At 42.2% G+C, this 14,371-nt stretch overlaps 1 protein-coding gene across 8 annotated transcripts in view; it reads left to right on the top strand.

Moving 5' to 3' along the window:
* The first annotated feature begins 6,414 nt into the window (after positions 1-6,414).
* MOB3B (MOB kinase activator 3B) overlaps positions 6,415-14,371 on the top strand; it is a 92,621-nt gene continuing 84,664 nt past the window's right edge. For 6 of the 8 annotated variants that reach the window (XM_064501201.1, XM_064501196.1, XM_026104851.2 and 3 more), the window contains exon 1: positions 6,569-6,842. The gene's annotated coding sequence lies outside the window, so the exon portion shown is untranslated. The other 2 variants (XM_064501197.1, XM_064501198.1) reach the window with 2 other exon arrangements.

Genomic DNA, 14,371 nt, shown 5'->3' with positions numbered 1-14,371 from the left:
GAAGCCAGCTAAAGAACAGACACTATTCAAAATCTGCTATGTTTGAATACTGGTTTGCTTTAATAAGTGATTTCTCTGAAGGAGATATTTTGCTTTTGGTAACTTTTCTTGGGATTATGTAAGTGATAACTGTTCCTAAGAGTGTTCTGGGTTAAAGGGTGGCAGAAAAAACTCTTGAAACAAAAATACTTTATTTAGTAAACAGCTGCCTTTTTGTCCCAACCACAGAAATGCCCAAAAGTCAGTTTGAGCCAAGCCATGATTTGTCAGTAAGAATCCAGGCTTTGCTCCGGATGGTATATCTACAGCACAGTATTTCATAACCTAGATGATGCAAAAATGTCATTAATTAATGATCAGCTAATGATAGGATTTGAGATTTGGACCCCCAACACCAACAGTGCAAACCTTTAATATTTCCATACTGCTGATCCTTATTCAGTTAGCAGGGGGCCAAAGACCAAGCTGAGTCTTTCCCAGGCTCTCTCCCCAGGACTGCAATGTTTCTTTCTGATAAGCACAGAGCCTTGCTAACTGTATAGCAAAAGAACTCATACAGTCTCATTTAAATCTTTCTACTGTAAGGTCACTTTAAGATCTATTTAAGTCTATCAAAATCAAATCAGTTTCAAATATCCAGCTTCTCTGTTCACTTTTGTGGCCATAATGGTAGGGTAGGGTAGGGTAGGGTAGGGTAGGGTAGGGTAGGGAAGGGAAGGGAAGGGTAGGGTAGGGTAGGGTAGGGTAGGGTAGGGAAGGGTAGGGAAGGGTAGGGAAGGGTAGGGAAGGGTAGGGAAGGGAAGGGAAGGGAAGGGAAGGGAAGGGAAGGGAAGGGAAGGGAAGGGAAGGGAAGGGAAGGGAAGGGAAGGGAAGGGAAGGGAAGGGAAGGGAAGGGAAGGGAAGGGAAGGGAAGAAGCAGTGAAATGAGAACTATGAATTAATGTAAACATATTTGTAAAACAATTACAAGTCAAAGGATCAGCATATGAAAAATGCATGAGAAAAATATAGCAGAATTTAGATTTTTAGAATATTTTGGTTGCATGGATATAAAACCAAACAAAAATAGATAAACAAATCTTTGCAAAAGCCATTTGAATTGAGATTAATGTATTTGTCCTATATTTTCTGTGCAGGAAGTGCTGAATCATAAAAGTTGGAAGCATCTTCTCTTAGGTTTTTTTTTCTCTTTGATGTCAAAGTTTGCAAAGACATTTCTGACTTTCTGTATTATCTGGTTTTAGACAAGGAGTGTTATGGCCTGTGGAAGTGGCAACTTGACTTGCTGAAGAGCCAAAATGGCCAGGAGATATTTCTTCCTTCTTTAATCTCAGGTATTCTGAATGCTTGCATGTTTCTGCTTGCAGTTTTGGACCCCACTAAAATACAATGATCACAAAACTAGCTGGACCACAGCAGTTGTACTGGAAGCATTTTCCACTTCATGCAATTCATTAAAGTTAAATAATGCATATAAAAGCAGAAACACCCCAAAATGACAAATACTTGGAAAAATATGCTAAGAAAGCTTTGTCTTTGATGTAAAAGTAAAATGAATAGCAACATTTTCAGATGTAGTTCAGTCCTTCCTTTGTTTTCTCCTTCTCCATGGGAAGTGGAGTTGGGATTTCACAGGCTGGTTTCCCGTTTGTCTCAGGTCACCTCAGACTTCTATGGACTCCAGAAGGGAGGGAAATCACTCCTAAGGTGCTTCAGATACTGCATCCTATCTCTTTCCTTTTGAGGTGCCAGTAAAAAAATGTTTTGTCATGGGCTGACTCACTTCAAAGTCTTCATGAGACAATGAAGACATGACTGGCTTTACAGTTAGAATGGATTTAAAAGACACACCTCTTTGGTACCCAGAAGATACAGGGAGGCTTAAGGGACCATATGTGAATCAGGAAATCATTATGAAACTTGGTGGGCAAAAACTGCTGTCCCATATTGACCTCCTAGAGTTTAAAGATGTGAAATCACAATCTGTGATTACAGACACAGGAATATTCTGGATCAGTAGGCAGTTATACAGCATAATATGGGAATATCAAAAATGACAGTTCATATCAGATCCAAAAAATCCAGATGGGAACAAGCCATAGGAAATTAACCCTTGTACACTTTTCCACTTGCAGGTTTTGTTTTTAAGAGAATCCCAGCACAACTAACACGAAGCAGAACAACAGCATGACAGGTTGCTCCTGCTATCTTAAACTGTTTGCAACTAAAGCAGATTTGGTTGCCTGGGGAGAGCAAGAGAGCTCTGCCCTTTTCTCTTTTGCCTACACTGGTCTCCAGTTACTTTAACATAGCTAGGCCCTAGGCATGCTTATGCATGTTTTTAAATAGTTATCTGGCTAGTATTGATGTGGTGTTCCAGCTTTGTATATGTGTGAAATCAAACTGGGGACTACAGTGGTTCATTCTTTCTTCCAGTTACCGAAAGGTCTGTAGGTTGGCTCAGAATGTTGTGCTGTCTGCGTGTGCTTATTGGTCAGCTGCTGACAGTAATCATAATTAGTAACATAAGTATACTTCAAATATTGTACACAATACCCAGGTTGAAAATGTAATAAAAATGTCCTTTCACTCAACACAATGTATGTTGAACTAAGTACTATTATTAGATGAAAACAAGTTTCATTTTTTCTAATCTGTAACTAGACTTTGCTTGCTGTTCCCTGTACATGACTATCATTCTCTAAACATTACCATATTTTCATAGAAACTGCTCTATTTATTTCCTTTACTGGAAGGAAAGCCATGGCTGGACCTGATCCAAAGCCTATCGAAATCATGGGAACACTTCTGCTGATTTTAGGCCTTACAATGTGATCATCTGTTGTAAGGGCCACTCTGGAGATCTCTATCAGAGTTCTGACCCTCCTCACATTTCACAACATCGTAGGACAGTTTTTGTGTTTGCATGTAGAAGAAAATGCATCGTTTGGACAAGACAGTCATCTCTAATCTGACTGAACCTTGTCAAATATCCAGGATGATTTCCTATCATAATGGGGCAGGAGGAGAAAAAGGGTTCCTGAGCCCACTGTTATCCACCATAACTGTTATGTAAAATTGCCCTTTTGTTGTGGGACAATATCAATGCTACACAAGAGACAGAAGTCTTCTGTTTTTAAGAGGAGTAGAATCTGGAATAACATCAGTCCTTCTCAGGGAATTCTTTCTCTGCAGACTAAGCATTCCTTCTTCAAAGGATATGTCCCTTAGTGTAGAAAATGAGAAAAAATAAAAAAGTCAGAAATTAACTTTGAAAAGAATTATTACAGCACCACAGTGATCTGCCCCATGTGTCTTTCTCTGTTCTGGGTTCCCAGCAGTGGAACAGCAGTCCTCAGCAATTTGATGCTGAATTAAATTGCATTCCAGATTGCTAGTAGTGACAAAAATTAATCTTAAGACCTGTTCATTTATTACTTTGGCATGTAGTAGAAAGAGGAAAGACCCTCGACTTCAGCATCTTTGCTGTATGTGCCAACAATAATATGGCATACATGACCAAATCGATTCCTGGGTAAATTCTGCTGAAGTAAATAGATTAAGAAGTCTCTGGCTTCTCTCTCAGGGGTGAAAGGAAGAATTTATTTGGAGCATGGTGGTAAGTCTGGCCGTGGGGCCATGTTCCACTGTACCCTATAGCTGAACAGAAGGAAGATGCACACACTTTCCCATTTGGAAGGTCGGCTGTCTTTGGAGTGCTTTTAAGCACTTTTCCCCTTTCACCTCTCACTCTTGCTGGAGTACACTAACAGCTCTAGCAATTTGTGTTGATTAGCAAAGAACAAAGTGGTCATAGATTGAATTCAAGGAAAGAGCTGTATCTGAATTGTATCCTTTCTGGGCTTTAGTTTGTCACCAAAATCAATTTCTTTTTAAGCAAAGCTGTCAGTTTGTAGATAAAGCTTGCAGAATATGCTTTAATGACTGCGGAGCACAGGAGAGAGGATGCTGTACTCAGAGACACTGTCTTTCCTGCTTGAATGCATATAATAAAACTAATCTTGTCAGTCTAACCTACTGTATTTCTAGAATATCTTTCAGCACTGGATTTAGCAGGATACATTTTTAAACTGTTTGGGATACCAGGCAATGGGAAGGCTACAGTTTGTGTAACTAGTTCTGTTATTTTTAACAGAAAACTTGCCTGAAAATTATTTTGTGTCTTTTAGATGAGTCAAAGTTGCTAAGTTTTGACCTGGGATTGTTCCAGTATTATGTTCAAGTCTTTCCAAATACTTTAGGAAATAATTATCTCTCTTTAGAAAAATAAGTTTTGAGTGTGGCAGTTTCTCTTTTTTTCCTGGTCCTTCTTAGGAGTCTGATTGCAGAAATTTGCTGTACACTTATTCTACTGTCTTCAAATTCCCACACAGGGATATAGGATGATAGAGACAGTAATGACAACACCAAACCAGGCTGCAGCTTGGGATGAAGAAAGGATTGAATCCCTGGCTGAATGCAGGGAATTGATCAGGGACTAAAAAAAGTGGTTCTACTAGTGATTTAAATCTGCTTATGCTGGTATCAGAATTAAAATATTCCTATTACTACTCCTTCAGATAGGTCTATGGGAAACACCTGAGGGCTGCTATGCTAAAACTTGAGTAGTTTTAAAAAGGGTCCATTCGCACTCATGCTGTTCTTGTTGCATTTGTGAAGGCACAAGGGCTGCTTCCAATATCTGTATGAGCATGTTCTTGGAAAGAACAGTTAATCAGTAGCAATGAGGTACCTGCCCTCAGTCACAAACTGTTGGCAGCTCCCTAGTTCCCTGTTCAGATGTTTTCTTCTGATTTGGTAGCAGCTAGCTCCGAAGCACAGCTCTCGCTTAAAAGGCCACAAATTCAAGCCTTTCACTTAGGCCTGTTGAATTCAGAATCTGCTTTGCCTCTGCCATAATGGAGCATCACCCATCAGTGGAGAGTCAGAAGCAGCACTTGCGCCCTTCTGCCATGGTAGGGATGGGGCACAAAGGAGAGAAAGGTACAAGAGGAGAAAAAGAGAGACCATTTTCCTTTGTCATTCAGGGCTGGGAAGCAACATGAACCTTAACAAATCTTGCTGATTTGTTACAATCTTATGCAAATCTGTGGAGTGGGCAGATAGGGCTCTTCCTATCCCTTCTTAGCAATGATTCCTCTGAAAGAGGGACTGGCCAGTTCTCAGGGTCACTTGTCAATGCTTGCTGTGCTATTTCTGTTCTCTGGACAAAGAACACTTTCAGTTTTGCATGGGTCTTTTCTAGCATCTTCATAAAAACTGTACAGTTGCTAGTGAGTTTCTGCGGTTTGAAAAATAGGGGGATTGGGGTTTTATTCATTCAATCTTGGGTTTCTTGTTAAGATTTCTACAGCTCAGCAAACATTTCTTTTGGTTTTGAAGTTTTTTCACTTGAAGTTTGACACACAAGTATTCTAATTTAAGTTAGGTGGCACTGAAACAGATCTCTGCTTTATGCGCCTCTGTTTTCCCCTCTCCTTTGTCTTTGTCAATTCCATGAGTCTTTTCCATTGAAAAACATGGACAGATGTGAAAGAATAAAACCCTGAGGTCTTTGTTGGCATGAAAAGCAAAGCTGCACATACTTGGGAGAATATGGGTTTTTTTCCTACCAAGACAATCAAATCAATGTAACTGGAAAGTGGATTTAGCTATATGAATGGTTATGTATTAGATAGCCTAGTCCCATAAACTCCAGGGATTAAATAAACCCCAGATCCCTTTATCTCAAATAAAAACAATGTGAACACAATTATTTATCATATTCTAGCGTCTGGAGGAAGGAGACTGACCTTGAGTCTATACTGATGTGGGTAAAATGATAACCACTTTGGTGTGCAAGCTAATCCAAAGTATTTTGTTTTATAAACAGAGAGCCCTGTAAGAAGGTTCTGGAGTTTAAGATTTTTATAGGTCCGATAACCAACCAAAGCTCTGTATTCGTTGTTTAAACTGAGAGAGGTTTCTCACTGAGTTTTGCTAAGGACTGTAAACATTAGGCATCTTCCCGCTACACCCTCCCTCTCCAGTCCTGACAGCCCAACAGCACTGTCTGATGTTTTGGAGCTGAGAGTTTCTGACTGGCAGAATTTGTGCTGGTTTCACTTTGTCATGCCTATGTGTCCTCTGGACAGGAAGAAAGGAAAATTTAAGGTACTTTGTTTTAAAGCCTTTAAGAAATGGTGTTTCAAAGACAGAGAAAGAAACCTCTTTTCTTCTGCTGTGAATAAACAAAGATATTTGGAGTGAACTGTGAATTGTCCTAACACAGGAGGTGGCTGTATTCCTAAAACTGGGGGAAAATCAGTGCACAAGCCCCACTCAGCAATGCAGCGCTGCCTGGGGTCTCAACCCAACCCTGTTAGACGCAAGCATCCCAAGCGTGCAGCCTCACGTCATCCAGCCCTAATGCCTACACTTGCGTCCGCAGTGTTGCCTCCTGGCTGCCCTGTCCCGTGTGCTGACGCAACCTCTCCCGTCCAGCCTGCTGGGCTGGCCACCAGGCACGCTCGTCACCCGGTGCGGGCACAGCCCTCCAGGTGAGATTTGCGCACGACCTTTCGCTCTTACGGCCGCCGTGTCGGCCGGCGCGCCGAGTGGGCGGCGCTGCGCCCCGCGCCCGACGGGGGCCGGCCCCGGCCGCGGCGGCCCCGCAGGTGACGCCGCGCCGCGCCGCGCGGCGCTGCGCTGCGCTGCGGCCGGGGCGGGCCGGGGCCTTGCTAGATGCTCCTCGGCGCCGACTGCGTTGCGAAGCCGCGCTGAGTTTCGTTGCCGCTTGCTCCGGCTGCGCGGAGAGGCAGGCGCCCGGCGGGGCGGCTGAGGTAAGGCGGCCGCGGGGCGGCGCGGGGGCCGGCCGGCCGGCCCCTGAGGGGGAGGTGGGCCCGTCGCCGCGCCGCCTCTCCCCTTCCCCACCTGGCGCTCCGCAAACTTGTCGCCGGGACAGAGGCGCTCCGGCATAGCCCAGCCCCCGGCTCCAGTGGATGTGCCCCCCTCGGCGGGGCGAGGGCGGCTGGCACCTGCTGACGCCGGGACCGGCTTCGTCTCCGCCGCCGTCGGGAGGCGGCGGGGCAAGAGCTGCTGAGGCCAGGGCGGGCGGTGGCTCCCTGCTGCCCGCGGCGCCGCGCGGTACCGCGGCCAGCTGGGACACGAAGCCTGTGGAGAGGTGCGTTTTCCTAGGGGGCCTTTTTTTTCCCCACCCACTCCCACCCTCTCTCCAAAACTTAGGTCAGGCCGTGTTTTCCTCCGGAGTTTTCTCGGGGGGTTGCTTGGCCTTACTAAAGGAGCTGCTGGCTATGCGGACCTGCAGCTGCACGATGGATGCCTGGAAGCCAGTGAGATCAAGCCTTGGATGTTGCTGTGTCAGCCCTGTACAGGGTGACAGGGGCTCCTGCGGTCGGGCAGCAGGTGGGGAGGCGCACAAACAGGTTAAAGAGAGGCAGGAAGAGGCAGATGATAATCAGATTCGGGGTTAAGTTATCTTTTTCCTCCCTCCACCTCCATTTAACCCCAGTCTGCTCTCCCCTTCCTAAGTAGGCTTATCCTACTGCCTTTCTGCACCATGCTCTGAAAGAGTGAGGTGAGCTGTAGAGCCCTACTTGCTGGTCCTGTACTGCCTGCAGTGAGCAAAGAGAAGGAAGCCTCAGCACTACGGTCTGGGAGTTTATGACCTGTTTGTTGTGTGGCCTGGCAACCCTGAGGCACAGCTCTTTAAAAAATGGCTATTGCACAAAAGTTCTTATGAGGTTAGGGCTGAAGTTAGTGCTTCAGACAGCCTGCCATGCAGCTGACCTGCCAGATCTTTTCGTCATGGAGAGACAGGCTCCGTGTGCTAGATTTTGCTTTTAGTTTGCAAAGAAGCCTGTTCCCTGAAAAATGGTTTATATTAAACTTTTCTGCCCACTAATGGAACACAGGATTTGAAATCTTTGCAAGTCTTTGCATTGCATCATCATGCAGCAACAACCTGACAGCTGGACTCTCAGAGTCTGATCCAAGATGGATTACAGAGAAATGAGTAGCTGCTGAGTTTTGACCCTCTGTCTTTGGGCCTACTACCAGAGCAGCACGTTCATTCATCAGTTTTATTTGAAAATAGGCAGTTGCAGGACTAGAGAGGAAGAACTTCCCTAGTCAAACATTTGCACAAAAATAGTGTTCAGCACTACCTCTTCCAGATCAGTGCTCTGTTAAGCTAAAAAGGCTACATATGCATCCATTCCCTTATTTCTTTCCCCATCCTAACCAGCAGATTAAAGTTAAAAGTTAGAATTATTTTCATAACTCCACATGTGACAGTGATGCTGTTATTCTTCATGATTGCCTGTTTTAATATCCATACATCTTCCTGTTTTTAACAGAGTCAAGGTGGCACTCAGGCCAGAGTTGGTGCAAAGGAAGGGCTTGCTGGTGCAGGGACTTACAGGTATCCACTGCTGATTTAAAAGGGGACAGCTGCAGTGCAAATGTGGAAGAGTCCCAGCTGGCAGGGCTCCTGACCAGCAGGTATCTTTTCTTCTGGCAAGATTCCCAGATGGCATTTGAAGATGTAAAAGCCTTCTTGCTCCAGCGTGGTGGTCAGATCAGTCTGTTTCTGGTCTGGTCTGGGCAGCTCTCCTAAACAGCATGTTCCGAATGATGCTAAGGTGTGTCTTGAACACAGTCACAGCAAGAACAGGTCTCTTGTCTCATGATTATCAGGGAGATAAAGAGTGGATGAGGATTCTTCCCACCCCTGCTCAGATTGCAATGATTGCTCATTGCGGGATTATTTATATTCTCCCAAGCCATTTCATTGGGCCTTTACACATAGGTATAATTTATGTATAATGAAGGATACTGTAACTGCTTATAAAGGGAGAAATGGGAGGAAATTTTCTGGACCTGATTCTTCCCAGACTGGGGAGTTTTATAGCCCAAGTACTCTGCAGTGGGTAGATGGGGAACTGCTTCCTCTTCTCCCACCATCCAAAACATCTTCTTTTAAGATCTGCAGACCCTTTTGAGTGGACCAGCATTTGTGACAGTTTCCCTCCTGTACTCTTTGGGAAAGAAAAAAGAGAGTTCCTGGCACAAGAGAGGGAGGAAGCTCTTTTTTGGGGGGGGGGGGTAGAGAACTGTCCATCTGGGCACACATCTCTGTGCTACCTCTCAAAGAAGAGGGTAGGATAGAGAGACAAGCACAAGGTACACAGGGTACAGCCAAGTCATCCTGAGTTCCAGAAAGTGCTGAAGAGTAAACAGGGATAAGTGCAGAATAATACCGTTTGGCATCAAGCACATTGGAATCATGATTTAATGCTGTCAACCATGTTAATGGTGCAGTAGTCAGTAGTGCTTAGAACACATTAGTAGGTGATAACTTGTGGCTGGATCAGATCACTTCAGCTCCTTTGACAGTATTTCTCTAACAATAGATGTTTTCTTATCAAGTGCTAGCAAAGTACTCAGCATCATACAGGATCCCAGAGGAGTGTAACTGTGTTCTGGGGCAGAAACTAAGAGAGAAGCACAGAGCACTGAATGCCCTGGAAACATGAATCACAGAATGCTTTGGAATAAAAATTATTTCAAAATATAATAGATAAAACATGGTACTCTTGGTTGTGGAATATTTCGAATCTTTATCATGAGGCAGGTAAACTGAGATCTCAGATGGAATAGTTTATAGATTATTTCTGTAAGTATTACTTCCATTCTTCCATTTTGGATTGATTATCCGGGATTAGATGTTTGCATGATACCTTTGATGAGCTGGAGTCTTACCAGCCCCTTCTGAGTCAGAGACTTAGGCCTATGTTGGTAAGATGGGGAGAGGAAGCTGAAGTGAGAAAGAAAAAAATGGAATGTTAGTGCTGGCTAGTGTACAATTAGGATTATTTCCAAGGGAATTAGCAGCATACTACTGCAGTAAACTTCTTTGGTGATAGATAATTAGCATATTAGGAGGCAAAAGAAAAAAGACTCACAAATGAACTGTAGGAATGACTTAAGGTCTAAGGAGTGACTGAGAAGCTGCCTCTTAAGGGAGTTTGGACCAGATGTAGGCAGAGGGGAAGTTTGGTCACTGTTCCCCTGTGGCTGATTCTCCCCGCCCCTTTCCCTTTTGTGCCGGCTCTCCTATGTGAAGGGTATTCTTCCCTCCTTTACTTTTAATGATTACCCTGGAACAAAACTATAGATTTTGTTTGTTTGTTTGTTTATTTTGTTTGGATCACTTCCTGTTGGTCTGTTGAGTTGTATTGGCTCAGGAAAAGGTTCAGTGAGTGCTGCAGCAGTACAAGAGTGTGGGATTGAACAACTGGGGGAGGGAGGAAGGAGTGATGTTAAATTGTGTCATCACATCTTGCGAACCATAACTTTTGTCTCACCAAAAAAAATATAGAGAGGGAATTGGGCTGGTCAGATATCTTCATGGGAGCAGACTCTTTAAGAGCAGAGGGATCTTCAGTCTAAACATTAAAGACTTCTCTGATCTTGGAAATCTGTGTTCAGATTTAATTAAGATATTTGTGTCTCTGCTGTTGAGGGCACTTCCTTACTACACCAGTATAACCACAAAAATAATGGATTTTCTGTCTTTGTGTGAAGATTGAATATACACTCATGCTACAAAAAGGCAGAGGTTTTTAGTGCAGAAAGATTGTAACAATTTCTTTGGCTAGGTAATGTGCAGTATCCAGCTATGTGGTGATAAAGGACATCTCCAATCTTCAAAAACAATGATTCTTTCCCCACTGCAGTGAGAAGTGTGGGGATTTTTTGTAATTTTACATTTAGTACTATTTGGGGGTACAAAAAATGAAAATATGTCTATCATAATTTTTGTGAAGAATTAGAACAAATGCAAGCAGATAGAATAGTGCAGTCTCTAAATCAGGGAGTAGATGAGAAGTTGAATAGGTATTTAAAACACTTTGGACAGGATTCACACCAACACATGACTGAATAGCACTCCCAATGTGCTGAAATGAAAGAAAAGTGGCTGAGGGCTATATGAAATGTAGTTGTTTTTTATTTCTTATCTCTTGGTCAAATAGTCCGTATTCCATCTCTACATCTTGGGAGAACCGGAATTTATCAATTTAATCTCACACTACTCTGTATTGCAAATTGATCCAACCATTCACTGACCAGTGCAGCATAGTACAAATGCTAGCAGTGAGCATTTCAAAGGTTCAGCTTCCCTGCAAAATACGGACTTTCTCTTTTTTCTTTTTTCATCCAGGAAAATAGTTGAGAAATTATCCAGTTAAAAAGTATTGAAATGTAGCCAAGTTATTCATTTAAAAGAAGCTTTTAAGTGAATCAGAATCTCTGTACTAATTCTAAAAGCCTTACAATACCATTTTCCCTTTCTCATTTTAGTGTCTTTTCCCCTGTTCTTGAGTGGAAGTATCTGATCACATGGTAATACAAAGTGCTTGATAGGGAGACACTGAAATGGTCTACACCCACAGTGCTCAAAAAAACTTGACTAGACATATTTTTCCTCCTTTGTGCCTTTAGTTATAGTGATCTTAGAGGTTACATGTACCAATAGTAGTTTAGATTTTTTTCATAGAAAAATCCAGTGTTTCATCTGAAAATGCTCCCTTAGATGAGAACTTTAAGATTTAAAGTTATGCCACTTCAAATAATAGAAGACACAGTCTCAGGCCATGAAATTCTTTCTACAGGAATGGAAAGTTGTGTGTCCCTCACTGAGGGTAAGCTCTGAATTCCAGACAGGAGATGTGAACACAGTGTTGTCTACAATGGCTTGTTTTTTTCTTTTATAGGATAGAATTAATTTCTTGAAGAAGCAAATATGTTTGCAAAAAACTAGGGAGGACATTTCTTAAATACCTGTTCCCTGTAAATGTTTAGCTTCCACCAGTCAGTTAAGCTTGCCTAGATACCCCAAATTTATCACCCAATGAGTTTATAGCTTTACAGCCTCCCTTTTTCCCCCTTTCAAAATAAAACTGCATCTGAAATGTAAGTCACAATTGATAGTAAAGCATACATAAGCTGATAGGCATATCTGCATTACATTCATGGAAGTGCCTCCCCACAGGGGCAGATGAAGAAAGATGATGTTCACCACACTGCCTAGGGCTGTGCTCTTGTTCTACACGGTGCAGTCATTGCCTAACCAAAATGCCCTTTGATGCCAGAAAGATTTAGTGCAGTCTAGGATGTGCAACATTGTGTCTTGTTATGTCTGCTAACCTCTGTGCTGACTCTTGAGTTCTCTGAGACAAGAATTCAACTGCAGATTTGCGTGGTGTAAAGAGAAATACATCTAGTATAGATGTAGGTACATTGATAGATACGATCTACCTCCATCAGCCTACATAATTCCTTATGTATAGGGAAATCACAAGTTCATGGGCTCCAATTCAGCAAAGTACTTAAGCTGGATATCCAGAATTGGGCAACATGAAATACCTGCAGTAATCATGTACTAAAAGCAGAAACATTACGAGAAAAATTCAGAATGAAGTTGTTGCAGATAATACCTTTCCAGGTAAAATGCTGTATGAGACTTGAACATGTCTGCTAAACTCTGCTGTCCTCAAGCATCTCTATGATCTTGACTTAGTAGCAAAGTGTTTAAAGTAGCAAAGTAAAGATTCATTAATTAACTGCATGCCAGATTTAGAAGATTGATGTTTTTATTCTGCCTGTGCAACAGTGAAAGAAATGGAAAGGAGTTTGAAACCCATTCTTTATTCTCCTTCCCCTGTTTCTCTAAAAAAAGATTGCGTGAGAGTGAATGGGGTGGGTCTGATTTAGATGTCTAAAATTAAGCAGTTGTAAATACCATGTTGTTGCACTCCTGGGATCAGGAATACTAACACACTTCCGTTAAGACTGCTCCATCCAGAAGCAGTTTTACATTTTTTTCGAAGTGCAAAGGGATTTTGATATATATCTTCCATTTGATTAAGAGAAAGACACATGACTATTGTGGTGTCCACGTATCGGGCAACATGTCAAGGTTGTCTACTCAGGTAAGTAGTAATCACAGCACATTGAACTTTTTGCCTTCAAAATTATTCCACTTTTCCCTTTCCACTCCTTACAGTTCGTGCAGTCATATAGATATTTTAATTCCTTCCTGACATCTTACATTTGAATAGAACAGGTTCCATTTGTGGTAAATATACTTCAGGAATCAGGGTTACTTAGAGATTTGAGGTGGGGAAAAATCCATGTCAAAATACATGCAGTCTTTGTGAACTGTATTGGGCCCAGAGTTCCCTTGAGTAGCAGATAGACTGATGTGGAAAAACAGTGACTTGAAGCACTGCTTGGCTCTGCCTGTATGAGGGAAAAGAAGGGGGGAGGAACAGAAGAAATTTGGTTGCATCTGTGTCCATATGATAAATATTTTCAGGTTATTCTTGTCTGCTTATGAACTCAAAGTAGATACAACTATTTTATATATTGATGTGAACCAACATATCCAAAAAATTCTTGCTGTAGTTTTTGAACATGCCATATAGAAAGATGGGGTTTGTATCTCATAGGAATGAGTCTATTTGCAAAATAATGCTAGAAACTGACTTTTTAAGCTCAGAAGCTCTACCCACCATTATTTTTGAGTTGTGTGTTACATGTTTGTGTATGCTATCAGGCAGTTTAAAGAGGTTTGTGTCACGTCAGATTCTGCTATGCTTTGTAAATTAAGACTCAAGCGAGGCCTGCCTTCCTCACGTATGTCTGCATCTTGGACTTACTTCTGCATTAGTGAAGTAATGCAAAAGTAAAATGAATACACTGTCCAAATACAACAGTTTCAAGTCCTTAAACAATTGGCATATTACGTGGAAAGACCACAGAATATTTTTACAGTGCAAGAAGAGAATACATGGGAACCTGTTTCTAAAGATCTTGACTTCTACTGAAAATGGTGAATGCTTAAGGATACCAAGTCTCCTTCACTTAAGTACTCTGCGTATTTCACTTAGAGCATTGAATGTTTTTTTTTTGACAACAGGCCTTAATTAAGAATTTGAAAATGGTCAAAGTTAGAAAATTTGAGACTTACCAAAAAGGGGAATAATTGCCAGAATCTTGCAAAGACACCAAATATAAAAGATGTTACCTCTTCATGCCATGTGTTTCCTCATAAGGCAGTCAATAAATATGAAGCATGTTCTCACTTCCATTCGAACTGCTTCCCAGGAACAGTGGCTGTATTGTTTATCTTCTAGGAAGTTGGTGATTCTTCGGAAGTATTTTTTCACACTGAGAGTAGTGCTGTTTAGGACCCCTGTTCGGGAGCTATTTCTTCCTTTAGATAGCTCTTCTGCCAAGCATGTCTCTAATTCTTCAATTTGCTGATGAATTCCGTTTTGGAATT

This window comes from Dromaius novaehollandiae, chromosome Z (genome assembly GCF_036370855.1).
Source record: "Dromaius novaehollandiae isolate bDroNov1 chromosome Z, bDroNov1.hap1, whole genome shotgun sequence".
In the NCBI taxonomy this organism is placed as follows: Eukaryota; Metazoa; Chordata; class Aves; order Casuariiformes; family Dromaiidae; genus Dromaius; species Dromaius novaehollandiae.
The sequence above is the reverse complement of the archived record's forward strand: the minus strand, read 5'-3'. Positions and strand labels throughout refer to the sequence as shown.